Below are 16,966 nucleotides of genomic sequence, written 5' to 3'. Positions count from 1 at the left end.
ATGCAGATGCCTTGTCCAGACGTCCGCAGGCACCTGATGTTGCTGTGATACCCACGGATGGCGTGAGAGCTATTTGCAGTGTGAGTCGCCGAGAGCCGGAGGCCCATGAGAGCCTTCATGGATGTGTTGCTGAAGCTTTGGGTCTACCCCCTGAAGGAGTGCCTTCTGCTTCAGTGAACTACATTGCTTTGGACCAATCTCCCTTGCCCATGCTCAATACGGCTGACTGGCAAGAGGCCCAACTACAAGATGCTGACATTCGTGATACACTACTTGCCAAAAGAGGGGGGCGAGGCCCAGCTGAGGTTGTCCCACCTACCCCAGAGGGCAAACTACTATTGAGAGAATGGACCAAACTAAAACTGATTCAGGGAGTGCTACACCGCACGACCACAGACCCTCTACAAAAGCAACGGAATCAACTAGTGCTGCCAAAAGATTACAGAGCCCTGGCCATGAGGGCCCTGCATGATGACTTTGGACATTTAGGGATGGAGAGGACCCTGGAACTTATCCGCAGTAGATTCTATTGGCCACGGATGGCTGAAGATGTTCGCCGGAAATGTGAGACCTGCGCGCGATGTGTGCAAAGGAAAACTCTGCCCACGAGGGCTGCATATCTGAAGAACATCACCAGCAACAAACCTCTGGAGCTGGTTTGCATTGATTTCTTGTCTTTAGAAGTGGACAAGAGGAATATTGGGAACATCCTAGTAGTGACCGACCATTACACGCGATATGCGCAGGCATATCCCACACGTGATCAGAAGGCCACTACCGTCGCTCGAGTACTGTGGGAAAAATATTTCTCAGTTTATGGATTCCCAGCCCGGATACACTCGGATCAGGGACGAGACTTTGAGAGTCACCTTCTGAAGGAGGTGCTGAGGATAGCAGGAATTAAAAAGTCAAGGACAACGCCTTATCACCCACAGGGTGACCCTCAGCCAGAGAGGTTCAACCGAACCCTGTTAGATATGTTAGGGACTTTGCGGCCAGAGCAGAAGGCAACCTGGAGCCAACATGTCACATTTCTAGTGCACGCCTACAACGCCACAAAGAACGATGCTACGGGAGTCACCCCATATCTCTTAATGTTTGGGCGAGAACCAAGATTACCCATAGACCTGTGCTTTGGTGTATCAGAGGATGGAGATAGCTATGAAACTCACCAGCAATATCTATCCCGTCTACGAGAAAAGCTGCGGGATGCTTATCACTTAGCTACATCTGCAGCTCAGAAGAATGCAGGCCGCAACAAACATCGATATGATGCTAGGGTACGTCTGCAAGAGCTCCAGCCAGGGGACAGAGTCCTGCTGAGAAATTTGGGTATTGCTGGCAAACACAAGATAGCTGACAGATGGAAGGCAATACCTTACTTAGTGATGGAAAAGCTAGGAGACCTGCCGGTCTACAAGATAAAACCTGAAGAGGGTCCAGGGCAGACCAAAACCGTGCATAGAAACCTTTTGCTCCCTGTGGGAGAACTGGTAAGCAGCCCTTATGAGGTGGGCCACAACAGGGCAACTGGGCAGAACAAAGGTGCTGTACCAAAGCCGCCTTCCAATGTGGACAGCCGGCCTCCTGCAGCTAACCTACCCCTACTCGGCACATCTGACAGTGAGTCTGAGGAGGAAGACACAACCATGGTGTATCCTGGGATGAAGACAAGATTTCAGTCTCGATCCGCTGAATCAGAAGAGAGCACATCCTCTTCCACCCTAAACCCTATGGCAGAAGTATTTAGGCCCATTCCTGACATCCCTGAGCCACTGGTGGGACCCCCGTGTAATGACTTACACAGGCTATTGGACAATGGTGACATACAGATGGAGGATGTCCAGAGCACCTGCGACCCTCCACTGTTAGAACTAGAAATGCAGGAGCCTATGCCAGTATCTGAGGGGAACTCACAGGAAACCTCCCCATCCGGCACTCAAGAGGATGTCCCCCCTACCATAGCAACAGAGATTCTTAATAGGCGAGACAGGGTAATAAGACCAGTGAAACGGTTAACTTACGATGCACCTGGGGTGATTAGTGAGGAGCCTATACATTTAGCACACAGGTTTGTGAAAGCTAAAGTGGGCTATCTAATGCCTTTTGGAGGGGACCAATAAGTTGGTATAGTAGGGAATGTGATTTGTCGGGACGACAAATTCTTGGCTGGGGGAAGGATGTAAGCAGAGTCAGGATAAGCTCTACCCTGACATCTGGTGGAAAGAATGTCAGAGAGTTTATTTGCATAGACACGCCTACCCTATCCCAGATTGCTGAGCGGTGGGACTGCTTGGTGACAAATGACTCACCCTCAGTTGGGTGGTACTTGCTAGACAAGGGTCATGGGTTCCAAAACCCAGTGAAGTAGAGAGGCTGGGGACAGGTATCTGTGTCTGGTGGTGCAGTCTCCTTGTGGAGCCAGAAGCAACAGTTGCACCCCCTCCTCTCTCCACTGTGGAATGTCAGAGTTGATTTTTTTATTCCCTCAAGAATCTAAATACAGGTTGCTGAGCTGAACTCACTTTAGGCTAATGGTGCACTAGCACTGGGGCTCCCCTACTATGAGCTGGAATCACTAAGAGTTGAAATCACAAAAAAGCTGAAATGACTGAGCTGAGAGCACTGAGCATTGTGCTAGCTAGTGGGGGAGCCTGAAGATATACTGTGGAACAGAGCAGCTGGCGGAGTGGAGCAGTTGCGGGGACGGCTGGAGCGGATCACAGGACAGCTGGTGGCAGCAGAGCAGCTGGCAGAGCGGAGTAGCTGCGGGACAGGTGGAGCGGCCCACAGAGTGAGCGGAGCCGAGCAGTTTTGCAGAGCAGCTCATGGAGCAGAGCAGCTGGTGGAGCGGAGCAGTTCCTGAGGATGGCTGGAGGAGCAGAGTGGAGCGGCTGGTGAAGCGGAGCAGTTCGTGGAGAAGGCGGAAGCAGAACCAACGGAGAGGCAGGGCAGTTGGCCCTGGACCACGTAAGGTGCCCCTTTCTACCCAGGCTGGGGGGAGGGACCTCTACAGATAGACTCTCGAACTCTGGGGTGGCATTGACCAGAGACTTTTGGGTTGTTGGACTTTGGGGTGATTGGACTTAAAACCCTAAGCGGAAAAAGGACAGTGCCAAACGTACTTGGAGGTGGGTTTTTGTTTATGGTTTGTGTTATAACCCTGTTTGTGGTGTTTCTCCAATGGGATGCCGCATTGATTCCTTCCTTTATTAAAAAAGATTTTGCTACACTCAGACTCCGTGCTTGCGAGAGGGGAAGTATTGCCTCCTAGAGGCGCCCAGGGGGGTGTGGTATGTGAGTGTCCCAGGTCACTGGGTGGGGGCTCGAGCCGGTTATGCATTGTGTTACTGAAACGGAACACCTGGATACTGAACCCGGCCCTTGTTGCTGCCAACTAGAGGGGCAGAAGGGTTACAGTAACACCACACTAGTCTCAAGGAATACTGTGTATTGTGAGTCACCTGGAAGTGATTATATTTAATTCACTCTTTGGGCTCTTGCAATAGCCACAAAGAAGGCAGCTTTAATGGACAGAAGGAATAAGGAGCAGTCTTTCTTGGATTCAAACAGTGTCCCATTAACTTCGTGAGCTCTACACTGAAGTCCTAGCATGAGGTCAATTCCTGGAAAGGTGGGTAGGAGAGAAAATTGTGGTAACTTCGATATGAGCATTGACAGACAGCTATTGCTGGCAGATGAACTCTCACCAAGGTGATAATGAGGCTGGATTGCCTGAGTTGAAGGAAATGACCTAGTATTATGGGTATTGGTGAGAGAAGGTGGTCATGTCCTTTATCATTGGCTCATATGGAGAATCTCTTCCATTTTGTGGCTTAGACAGACTTATTAGCAGGCTTCTTGCTCTGGACCAAGATGTTTCCAGACTTCTGTATAGCAGTTCCTGTTTGTGACACTTTGCGAAATCCCTACATCCAACAATGCTAGGATTGAGGTGGAGGATCTGGCCCTGGATCTGAGACAGAAGGTCCTGTATATTTGGAAGTGGAACTGGTGGATGTATAGACAGATATAGCAGGTCTGCAAACCAAAAAACAGTCTTGCCTAGGAGGGAGCAATAAGGATTACTGTAGTTTTGTCTTTCCTGATTTTCTGGATGACCTTGGGAATGAAAGGAGTAGGAGGAGGGAAGGCATGCAGGAGTCCTTTAAATCAACTCATGAGGAAGGTATCTATGGGAGAAACTGGACTCCTGCATCATCTGGAATAGAACAATCAGCTTGATCTATTTTGCAACTAATCGGAGCTACTTGGGGAGAGCCGCATCTAGTACAGAAAGGCTGGAGAATGGAATGTTCCAGGAACTACTGATGGTGATCTGAATACTGCCTACTCAGATAGCAGGCCAGGTCATTATTTACTTTAAGGAAGATGGAGGTTCTATAGATATTAAATGCACCAGTTCCATACCTTGATGGTTTCCTGATACAAAAGATGCAACTGAAATCCAATATGTAGATTGATATAATACATGGCTGTGATGTAATCTGGGGAAGAAACAATTCTCAGGCCAGGCAAATTGCCTAGACTTCTAAGATATTTATGCGTAGTGTGTGGAGTCTTGTGAGGTTCACAGACCTTGTCTGTAGGTGATCCAGAGAGAAAACATCTGTTACCAGAGTTGTTGAAGGACATAGTGGGTGGAATGAGACTCCTTTGCAAGTTATCTCTGGGTTTGACAATGTGATTGAGGGGACACTGAGAAGAAGATTCATATGGTGTTTTCTGGGCTGATAAATTGTCTGAAGCCAGCCTTGGAGAGGGTATGGGGAAAGTCTGGTAAAGGCATTATGTAGGTGCTGGATACCATGTGACTTGGAAGTCTGAGACATAATCTGGCTGTGGTTTGTGTATTCACTGTAGGTCAGAGAAAAGAAGATGAGATGCAGGATGGATTGAAGCCTGTTCTGAGGCAGATAAGTTTTGCCTGTTTGGAATTCTGGGATGCACTTACCAATGCCAGATATTTCATCAGGACCAGTGCTGAATTTGTATAGTTATTGTAAATCCTAGGGTCTGAAACAGATTGATGACTGTGGTGAAGAAATGGTTTGAGGGGATTTTTCTCAGATGAACCAACTCGGTGACCAGGTCGGAGTAGATGTGGATCCCTAGACATCTCTGGCGGGCTGCCACCTAGGATAGGCATTAAGGATAGGCTGAAGGGAAGGAAGGACACATAAGCATTTGCTGTGAGCTGGGTTTATGGCAACATGAAAGTAGGTGTCTTGAAGGTCAAGAGTGGTGAACCATTCCTGAGGATCTATAAAGGAATGATGGAAGCTAAAGTTATTATCCTGAATTTCATTCATCTGATAAGCTTTTTTAGACTACCATGATTTAAAGGAATTTTTTAAAATTCACTTTTTTGTCAGAACAAACTGCTTAGCTGAGTGGGGCAGAACCTGCAGAGTTCTGACTTGCAGTCTGATGGGTAACAAGAAGCAAAGAGGTGGTGGGGCTGCATTCTATTGTATGTTGTTGGGTGAGAGGCAGGGTAGATGTGCAGTCCCAATGGATGATGCTGAACAGCAACTTCCAAACTTGCATACATGGCGGGGTGTACACACCGGATCTAGAGAGCCACACAGACAATACTTGAAGAACAACCCAACATTTTGACTGATGAAATGAAAAACCAGGACACCTCATGGCTCCTGAAAGAAGTTTCTGAAACACTAGTACATCTTAGGAAAAAATTGAGCTATCCTATTAAAAATAAGAGATTGTGAAGATCCTGGTGCCTGCTCAATTCCTGAGTAAGGGACTGAAGTTTCCACCTCCCTTCCAACTGGTGTCCAGGAATCAGCAAGTACCCTCAAAGAGGGAAGGGGAATAACTTGACAAGGAGCTCTGAGGGGGACCATGCCAATTCTTGTATTATTCCAGTCTGAACACTGTGAAGTGCTAGTGACTGATGTTCCCATGGTACCTCTGATAGCATCTGTCTAATGTATTAATGCCACAATGCTCAACGCACCCATCAGATGAGGGATTTAGTCTCTAATGACCATTCTACCCTGTCTTTTGTGAATGAGGACTTTGCTAGCCATGAGAGAGATTGAGACTGAAGAAATTATGAGATAATCACAATAATGCATTGGTCAGAAAGATTCCACCATCCCAAACTGCCACTGAAAACCATCGAGAAATGTTCTACACAAGCACCAAATACATTCTCCAGCCAAATCACTCAAAATGCACTTGGCTTTTAATCCCATAGAGCAACAGTAAAGTACAGCACAGAGACACTTGAAGAGGATTTGTTTGAAGCATAAATGTCCAAGATGGAAGAGACTTTGATCCACAATTTTATTCCATTGCTTTTTCCAACAGAGGAAAATATCGACTAGCAGTTGCAGTTGACTGTGCCCTGGATTTATCATTAACAAACAGGGCACCTACTTGGCCAGTGACAATATGTGGCTGTGGGCTAGAAGCTGTTGGACAGCAGGGAAAGCCGTTGTTTTCTGTGTTAGCAAAGAAGAGTTTGTTCTGTTAGTCACATCTGGAAAATACTTTTGATTACTGCACCCCATAAAGGTCAGTAATTTATTTTCAAATTCAGCAATAATCTATTTGCTATCATTGGTACAGAACTTTTGTGCTTTAAAATACAGATTGTTTAGCTCATGTTTATTGTAAATAAAGGTTGTTCACTTGGCATTGTCTCAAATCTGCCCTTGCGGCTTTATATTAAGAGTTATATGAGTTAATACACTTGTTAATTTGTAACACTGGTTCTCTGACCCACCCCTTGATACACATGCATAATGCTCACTAAAAGGAGTTGTGTCTTTTGAGAGGTGAATAAGAGAACTTAATTTACCCCAAAATTTCCTTTCTTCTAGCTGGAAAATCTGCAGATCCATGACAATGGTCATATCCATTGTATCTTGCAGCTGCTTGGAGGCAGAACCAGACCTGATAGAGTAGGCAAGCTGGGAATGGCCACACCCCTGAAGACACTGCCAGTTCAATATGTTTCCAAAGCTGCTTCACACAATGTTTTTCTATTGCAAAGCAACTTTAAAATTCCACACCAGTTACTGGCAGACAGACAAATGTGCACCAAAGAGACAAAGCTGGGATAGCATGTCTTTCCTCAGAACTGAAATACGTATGCTTGGTGGGATAGAGCTATGGACTTTTCTCCAGCAGGCAAGGCAATTTTCAGGTTGTTAAGATAAACTTTCTTCTTTGCTGGGAAAGTCTGCAGCTCTATGACAACAGGATTTCTAATAGGAGTGTGTAACCAGGGAAGGGAATCAAAAGATTAATAACTACACACAATGTAGAGGAGACAGGTTTTCTATTTTAAAATGGTTGCTAGGGGGAACAGAATACAGAAACTTCTTAGAAGCCTACACATTCAATTTGTAAAACTGAGTCAAAGTGTGGGCAGCTGGTCAGGTAGCTGCCCTACATATCTCTTTGCATATCACACATTATTCTTTGGACTAAGATATTGTCATGGCTTGGAATGAACGTAAGTGACCGTGCAAGGAGAAATGAAGTAAATTTTGGAAATATGCCATTTTAGCCATCTATTAACTGAAGCCTTAGCTAGCTTTATTTTCTGCTTCCCCTCCCAACCCACCATTCTTTGGATGATGGGGGCATGGAACAGAACAAGTACAGCTAGAGACCTTCTGAATGGCTTAGTTTGTTAAATGTAGATTTTTAGAGCTCTTCTTGTGTCTAGAGTATTTCAGAGTGTGTTTTGTATGTGGGAAAAGAGTTATGGCCTGTGAAACAGAGAATATTTTAGAGATAAGCACTGCATTCACTGTTAGCACAACTATTCTTTGATGAAAGGTGCAATACCTCTGTTCTACCAGTAACGTCCCAGTCTCCAAAATCTTCTTGCCAAAGTGATTGTAACCAGAAAGATAAAAAATATTTTAGAGAGATAAAAATACAATGACACATAACAAAGGATTAAGGAATATTTAGTACAAGATTTCAGTCCCTTGGGAGAGTTCTCTGTACTGGGGTAGCTCTGAGGAATCTAATGTCCTGATACGATGAAATTTTGCTGTCACTAACATGCTGAAAAAGGTCACCACTTAGAATTTTAGAGTCTGGGGTTTTAGGTGCTCTGCTCACGCAGCTTCTACACCCCCTTCGACGCTCCATAACTTACCCTCCCACCTAGCACCTGTTGGGGCAGATACCTTTAGCCATGGCCCGAAGAGTAGAGATAAACTCTGCTCAAAGCTGTCTGAAGTATTGCCAACTTAGCAATTTTGTTGCTAGATTTAGTGACTTTTGGTTTCCCTAGTGAGGAAATTAGTGTCAAAGCAACCAGTGACAAATCTAGCGGGTGTCACTGAAAACTACAGTGACATTCAGAGGAAGAAGTCGCCAATTTGCTGCTGGCTGCCCTCAACCCTGAACCTAGGGTGGGAAGTGGTGGTGTCCTGACTGGAGGCAGCAAACCTGCCGAGCTGTGGGAGGCCTGAGCAGCGGCAGCCAGAGACTCAGTCTGCAGGCATGGCCCAGAGGAAGACCTCTCTAGCCCACAGCAGGACTCTGGACCAGACCCTGAGCTATGTGGTGCCCTGCCTCCAGAAGGAGACCAAGAGTGGGGAAGAGCTGCTGGGATTGCTGTCTGCCACTTACCCCGAGGACACAGAACCCACAAACTACGGAGCCACACCAATAGACTGTGGTAGGAAGTAGCCCAGGGGAACCAGACATTAGTCAGATTGTGCAGTTGCAATATGAGTCAGAGTGTTGTAGCAAGATTCCTGCTGATCCAGTGGTGGGATCCCCCACCACTCTTAGGGCTGTGGGTAGGGACCCAGTGGAGTAGGGTGGGCCCGGGTCACTCTTCCCCCCTGTCACCAATCCCACCCCCGGGGTGGGACCCTACTCAACCTAGGCTGGAAGGATGGCACCTGAACTGTGGCTTGCCCAGCCAAAAAGCTGCTAGCCTCTAGGCTGTGTTTGCTGCCTGCCTTAGCTAGGAGGCTAAGCTAAAGACTGCTTAATTGCTTACTGCACTGCCTCGCTTAGAAAGCTAGAGCCCAGGCTGTAGTTACTGCCTGCCTTAGCCAGAAGGCTCAGGCTAAAGACTGTTTATTGCTCTGCCTGACCAGAGGGTCAGAGCCCAGACTGTGATTAGAGTCTGCCCTAGCCTGTAGGGACTGTTAATTAGCTTGTGTTGCCTGACACAGCAAGTCAGAGTGGCTTCCCTCCGAGCCTGAAATGGAGGGACCACTGTACTGGCTGTGACATTCTATATCTTGTGGGAGCACCTTGCAACCCCCATATTCCTCATTTATATATAATTGTGATCTTGCATATAAAGCAGGCCATGTAAGGTATCAGGGGAAAGGTTATGATCTGGTGAAAGTCACTATTCTATCTAAATATGTATATAATCATGCCATATGAATGTAAGCAGAATCAGGATGAGCCCTACACTGACATCTGGTGGTGAATTATGGTGAGTGTGGAAAAGAACTGAAGAGGCTGATCTTGTTTGCATAGGCACACCCACTCCACCTAGCATGAGCACATGGCAGCCCAAAATGGTCACTTTGACAGCTGTGTGATCCCCAGTTTCTCGGTTATTGGGGAGAAGGAATAAAATGTTGTTACCCTGATTATGTCAATGAAGGACTATGAGACTGTTTTATGACAGAGAGTCTCAACGTCAACCAAGTAGCACTCACTAAACAAGGGACATGGGTTCCAAAACCCAGTGAATCAAGAGAGGTAGGGGACAAGTATATGTGCCTGAGGGGATGTGCCCCCCCCCCCCCCCCCCCCCCCCCCCCCCCCCCCCCTTTTCAGGGCCTGGCATACCAATTCCCCCTCCCCTCACTGTTGAATAGCAGAGCTAGTTTTGATTCTACTAAGAGTCTAGCTAGAGGCTGCTGAGCTGAATTCACTTTGGGCCAGCGATGCACCAGCACTTGGGGCTCCCCTACTACAAGCTGAAACCAATAAATTACTGAACTGAGATCACTGAGTGCTGTGTTAACTAGTGGGGGAGCCTGAAGATATATTGCTCAGGGACTGGCAGAGTGGAGCAGTTTGCAGGACAGTTGGAGCGGAGCAGAGCATTTTGCGGTAATGGCTGGAGCAGCTCACTGTACGACTGGAGGAGAGCAGCAACTGGTGGAGCAGAGCCGTTCGTGGTGAAGGCTGCAGCAGAACTCCACGGAACGGCGGGGCAGTGGGCCCTGGCCAACATAAGGTGCCCTTTAACACCCCATGTGCCCCCCCATTCCACCCAGGCTTGGGTGGGGGGTAAAACTCTGCAGATAAACTTTTGAACTCTAGGGCAGCACTGACCAGGGACAGAGACTTTTGGTTTGTTGAACTTTGGGGTGATTTGGACTTAAGACCCTGAGGGGAAAAGGACATCGCCAAACTTACTTGGAGGTGGGTCTTTTGCTCATGGTTTGTGTTATGAATCCTGTCTGCAGTGTTTCCCCAATGTAATGCCGCAGTGTTTCCCTCCTTCATTAGAAGAATTTTGCAACACTCAGACTCTGTGCTTGTGAGAGGGAAAGTATTGCCTCCTAGAGGCACCCGGGGGGTGGTATGTAATTGTTCCAGGTCACTGGGTGGGGGCTTGAGCCGGTTTTGCATTGCGCTATTGAAACGGAACCCCTGGATACTGAACCCAGCCCTTGTTGCTGCCAACTCAGAGGGGCAGAAAGGTTACATGAAGTTATGAGATTATATTGTAGGGTTGTCAATAAAACAGGCTGTAAACTGGGAAATCGGCCAGATGTTAGCTCCCCAGGGACAACAGCACGGAAAGTAACCAGTGCCCAGGTGGGTGTCAAACAAACCATCATCAGCCATTGCCCAGCAAGGAAGCTACAATTCAATGACTCGCCTGCATAAGGCCATGCCAAGGGAATTGCCCAACCTTGCCTGGTGACTCAGCAATGCCCACCAGACATGCCTGGACTTGTGCTCTCCAAGCACATGGACTAAGGGTATAAATCAGAACACAGGAGCCCCAGGCTGGGCCTTTCTCCTGCCCTCATCTATGCTGAAAGCAACAAGGATACTCAGAAGACTGAAGACTCCAGCAGAAAAGAATGCTACAGGTTTAAGGTACAAACATGTATATTATGGAGGTTGAGAAATATTGCTTAACCTAATTGTTGCTCAGTCTACTAGAGTGGAGAATTTAGACTGCGTGCTTAGATTTCTTTTTATTTTGTAACCACTCTGACTCTCTCCCTATCACTTATAATCTATCTTCTGTAGTCTATAATTTTTTCAGTTGTTTATCTTTACCAGTGAGTTTACCTGAAGGGTTTGGTAAACCTGCTCAGGTTTACAAAGGCTGGTGTATATCCACTTTCCGTTGATGAAGTGGTGAACCAGTTAATAAATTTACACTGCTTGTCTTGAGCAGTGCAAGACGGTATTCCTGAGCTACAAGGCTGGGAGCTGGAGGAATTTTGCTGGTGCCTTTCTCTGTGTGATTCATGAGTGGCTCTGGGAGCATTCATGCTATTTAGCTGGGTGTGGGGCTCCACATTGCAGTTGTGCTGAGTGACAACAGCGCCCAGACGGGTTTGCTGCTTGTCACTAGCAAAGCATTGTGAGACACAGCCCAGGCCGGAAAGTTAAAGGGGCATAGCATTCCCATAGTCCCAGGCAGCACCCCGGGGATCCCATCACACCAGTCTATATACAAAGCTGCCCAGTTTTGTTTCTTTCTGGAATGCATAGCCACAACCCATGGTGCTGAGTTTCTGTGTGTAACCAGGCAATCTGGAACCAGGCAGTTCTTCCCAGAAATGAGAACCTCACTCCAATTAGCAAATTAGTAAATTTACCCATATGAGAGTCTCTCATACCTTGCCATGCTCAGGCTCTGCTGCTGCTCCTGTCTATTCAGAGATTTCCCCCAAACTCTCCTCCACTGGCACCTTTTTGTTCTTGCTCTTGTTCTTGTAAATGCTCCCGTTAGCCCAGCCATTTCTGAAAACACAGGGGGAATCACAGTCCCATTTAAAGTCATTGCTGTTCCCTGGTCTGAGTGGCTAAACAGGGACTGTGTTGCTCAAGGCTGGGCTTTTCTAAGGGACTAACGGAGCTAGTTGCTGTCATAAACAGATAGTTAAGGGTTAATGTCTCTTTTACCTGTAAAGGGTTAACAAACAGGGACCCAAACACCTGACCAGAGGAGCAATCAGGAAACAAGATACTTTCAAATCTAGGTGGAGGGAAGCCTTTGTTTGTGGGATTTGGGTTTGTGGGTTGTTCTCTCTGGGTCCTGGATGGGACTAGAGGTGCAACCAGGTTTCTGCCAATCTCCCTGCTGCAGTCTCTTATCTATTCAGAATAGTGAGTAAAAAAAAAAAGGCAGTTATAGTCTTTTAATTTGTTTTTCTTATTTGCAGATGTGTACTTGCTGGAAGTAGCTTAAATTGTGTTTCTGCTGGAGAAAGCTTTTTTCTATTGTCTATAAGCTATAAAAACCCTGTATATTTACCATCTTGATTACAGAGACAAGTTTTATGTTTTTTCTTCTTTTATTAAAGTTTTCCTCTTTTTTAGAATCTAATTGATTTTTTGGTTATCTTTTGTAAAACTCCAGGGAAGAGAGTCTGCACTCACCAGGGAATTGGTGGAAGAAAGGAAAGGGAGGAGGGAAGAAAAACCTGCTCTCTGCGTTTATCTCTGTATCTCTCTCCGGGGAAGAAGGGAGGGGGATGGGGTGATTCAAGGAATTGAATCACGGTGGTCTCCTAGTGTACCCAGGGCGGGAAAGAGCTGGAGAAAGAAAGGAGGGGGGAAGGGAAATGGTTTATTCCCCTTTGTTGTGAGACTCAGGGAATCTGGGTCTTGGGGGTCCCCAGGGAAGGGTTTGGGGAGACCAGAGTCTATCAGGCGCTCTATCTAAGTCCTGATTGGTGGCAGCCTATCAGATCTAAGCTGGTAATTAAGCTTAGGAAAATTCATGCTAGTACCCATATTTTGGATGCTAAGGTTCAAATTTGGGAATTATACTATGACAGTTGCCCAACTCCCACTGACTTCCAGTGTGGCCCAAGGGAGTTAGACTTCCAGTGGGAGTTGGTCACCTAATTCCCTCGGGCCCCTTTGAAAATCTTGGCCTCAAACAAGAGGGTTATTACAGAGCCCTGACAGCAGCTCCAGAGTTCTGCCTGAAAGACAGGCTCAGTCCTAACACTTATTTTCCCTCTATAGAAACTTTCCCTGAAAAGTTCCCTTTGGGCTGAAATGAGCCTCCCTTGCTCTCAACGCAAAGATACGATTCCACAGGTGGACAGGAAAGGTCTGGCTAAACATGTAAGGACTTGTTTGTAAGCTTTCAGGAGAGGAGAACAGTACAAAGGATCCTTGCATTTCAGTAACACTGGAATCAGTCCCCACCCCACCTCCACCCTTGCTTCCTTCTTCCCCTGAGGAAGCTGAGCTGCAGATGTCCTGGTTTTTGTGGAACAGTGAGCAAAATGATGATCAGCACGACCCAAAGGGATTGACACTGGGACAGCTCTTTCACCATAGGAAACAGACCCATTACTTGCTCCTAATAAGGGGAGACAGGGTGTAGGAGCATCCTGAAGCTTTTGGTTCTTTTGCTTTGCCAGTATTTGGATGCCTGTTTTGGGGTGCTCATCTGGAGGCACCTAGAGTCTGATTTTCAGAGGCAGTTCCCCTTGTCTCCAGTAGGTATTGTGAATGCTCAGGACCTTTGCAGCTCAGGCATGTGGTATCTAATGTTGGGGACTAAAATTAGGGGCCAAAAATGTCTGAGCTCTGTAGTAAAAAAAAGCCTTGCAGATTAACACTCTCACCATTTTCCACTGCAGCAAAACATAATGGAACCATGGAAGGAAGAGAACACAGCTACCACAGACCATGATATAAGGATCATGTTTATCCTGGACATCTCACTAAAGTAGCAGCTTCAGGAAAGAAGGCAGTACACCTCACAGTCTCAGGTGTCCATCCCTTTAGACAATAGGCAAAAGGTTCTACTTCAAGGGTCATGATCCTCTTCCAAAGCAGGAGAGACAGCCCTGAGTCAAGAATGAACAGCAGCAATCTCAGCTGTTGTAAGAAAGAGAAGAACAGGAAGTTCTGGAAGTTAACTGATGAGCTGATGTATTTCAGCATTTACTACACACACAATGGCAGAGGAGCTCAGGGAGGTTCAACCTAGCATGTGCTTTTAACTGGCCCACATTCCATGTGTGCTTCATGCAAACAGAACTATTTCTCTCATTGCTTTGTATAATAATAGATGTCTGTTCTTCTTTGAGTGCTTGCTCATATCCATTCCAGTTAGGTGTGCGAGCGCTGTGTGCACGTTCGTCGGAGATTTTTACCCTAGCAACACTTGGAGGTCCGGCAGGCGCCCCCTGGAGTGGCGCTGCCATGGCGCTCGATATATACCCCTGCTGGCCCATCTGCTCCTCAGTTCCTTCTTACCGCCCGTGTCAGTCGTTGGAACAGTGGAGCGCGGCTTAGCTGATCTCCACCTCCCTAGCTCTTCGCTCGTTTAAATAGTAGTTGTGTAAATAGTTAGAGGGTCGAGGGCTAGCCCCTTCTCCTCCCCCGGTACCGGGGCCCATGCCCGGTTCACCGGGCTTCAAACCTTGCACGGCCTGTCATCGGCCAACGCCCACAGGAGAGCCACACGACTCCTGTTTAAAGTGCCTGGGAGAGTCCCACCTTGCGGACAAGTGCCGAATCTGCAAGGCGTTCAAGCCCCGAACGAAGAAAGAGCGGGACATTTGCCTCAAGCAACTCTTGATGGAGGCAGCTCTAACTCCTCCATCCTCGGCACAGACTCCGGCACCAGGGACGAGTGCTTCCGCCGCACAGGAACACACGGTTCCAGTGAAGACTCCTCGGCACCAGCCTTCACCGGCTCAACCCTTTGGCAGACACCGATCCCTCTCCCCGAGGAGCAAGAGGTACAAGGCTCCTGCGGCACCTGTATCTACGCCGCAGTCGGAGCGTACATCTAAAGCGGACCACCCGGCACCATCAACTGCTGCGGCACCACTTGCCTCTGCACCGTTGATTCCGGTCTCTCAGGAACCGTCGAATCTGGTGCCTACCAGCTCCGCAGCGCACGCTGTGGTCGAGCTTGTGCCTTTGACGCCGGAGACTTTCTCCACGGCTTGGGAGCTAATTGCTCTGATGAAGCCAGAGCTGCCCCAACCCCCAGCACCACCGGTGCGGGTTGTTCAGTCACTGGGCAAGCCCACCATGATGAGGCCATCTTCGCCGGACACCGTGCAATGCTGCCGGTCCCGATCCAGGTCCTGCGGATGCTCTCGGTCCCGCCATCGCTCTCGCTCTCGACGCCGCTTGCAGTCCCGGTACCGCTCTCCATCCCAGTACCGGTCGTACTCGTGGCACCGCTCGAGATCCCGGTCTCCATCACGGTACTCTCGGCACTGGTCCAGATCCCGGCACCGCCGTACCTCTTGCAGCCGATCTCGGCACGGCGATGCGAGGCACCGGTCGACCTCCCGGCACCGCGCTGGTCGCAGGTCCCGGTCCCGCTCCCGGCACCGCTATGACTCTCGGTACCGTTCGCCGGTACCGCGCAGCCAGGAGTCCATTGGACGCAGAGACCTGGTCCAAGGGTCTTTGGCTCCTCCGTGGCCTTCGCATCACCCATCTGTCTCCTTCCATGCGGACAGTGCCTCGCATGGGGACTCGGATGCGCATGCCCATGGCCAGGACCACGGACCTCATCAGTGGTCCTTTTGGACACCTTGGGCGTATCATCAAGCCCAAGGCGAACCGGCTGGCCCATCACGCTCCGGTCACTCAGAGCACCGCATGCCTGAGGCCACCATCAGCTGGCCTCTCCCCACTGACACAGAGGAAACCAGTGCGCACGCACTGGAACCGCATGACCTTCCGGAGACGGAGGTCCCCCCGGACCAGGCGTCAGTGCAGGACCCACTCATCCCGGGCTGTCATCCTCCTCTTCCCCGGATGAGGCAGTAGCAGGTATGTCATCATCGGGACCACCTCCGATTGACCTCTGGTCACACCAGGACCTTCTGTGGCGTGTCGCCCAGAATATCAACCTGCCGGTGGAGGAGGTTCCAGAGGTGAAGGACCCGGTGATTAGCATCTTGTCCGCAGAGACACCTACCAGAGTGGCTCTCCCATTCATCCGTTCAATCCAGGCTAGAGCAGACACCATCTGGCAGTCCCAGCTTCCATCCCACCCACAGCCAAGGGGGTCGAACGGAAGCACATGGTGCCTTCCAAGGGGTATGAGTACCTCTACGTGCACCACGCTCCCTGTTCCTTGGTGGTACAGTCTGTCAATGAACGGGAGCGTCACGGCCAACAAGTCCCCGCACCTAAATCTAGGGAGGCCTGATGCATGGATTTGTTGGGGTGAAAGATCTATTCTGCGGGAGGTCTCCAGCTCCGCATAGCGAACCAACAGGCCCTCCTTGGCAGATACAGTTACAATACCTGGGAGGCTGTCGGGAAGTTTGCCGAGTTGGTTCCACAGGATTCCCGCCAGGAATTTGTAGCACTCCTGGAGGAGGGAAAGAGGGTTGCGAGGACCTCCTTACAAGCCTCATTAGATGCTGCCGATTCGGCAGCCAGAACGGTCGCTTCTGGCATAGCCATGCGCCATATATCATGGTTGCAAGTGTCCGGCCTGCCACCTGAATTGCAACATACGGTGCAAGACTTGCCTTTTGATGGTCAAGGGTTGTTTTCACAAAAGACGGACCCCAGATTGCCGATCCTCAAGGACAATAGAGTGATTATGTGTTTGTTGGGAATGCATACCCCCCAGACTCAAAGACGGTTCTTCCGCTCCCAACCGCAGCTCCCTTACCCCCCACCTCGGCCACGGCAAGACTTTGCCAGAAGACGAGGTCGCACTAATCGCAGACGTCAGTCTGGACCTCAAGGGGGCAACAATTCCGGTCTCGCCAAA

The 16,966-nt window shown here is 48.7% G+C and overlaps 1 protein-coding gene across 1 annotated transcript in view; it reads right to left on the bottom strand.

The window, feature by feature from the left end:
- CCT5 (chaperonin containing TCP1 subunit 5) overlaps positions 1–16,966 on the bottom strand; it is a 101,787-nt gene that overhangs the window by 991 nt on the left and 83,830 nt on the right. The window lies entirely within an intron of this gene.

Source organism: Gopherus flavomarginatus, chromosome 2 (genome assembly GCF_025201925.1).
Source record: "Gopherus flavomarginatus isolate rGopFla2 chromosome 2, rGopFla2.mat.asm, whole genome shotgun sequence".
Classification (NCBI taxonomy): Eukaryota; Metazoa; Chordata; order Testudines; family Testudinidae; genus Gopherus; species Gopherus flavomarginatus.
Note: the sequence above shows the minus strand (reverse complement) of the source record. Positions and strands in the feature narration are given on the sequence as shown.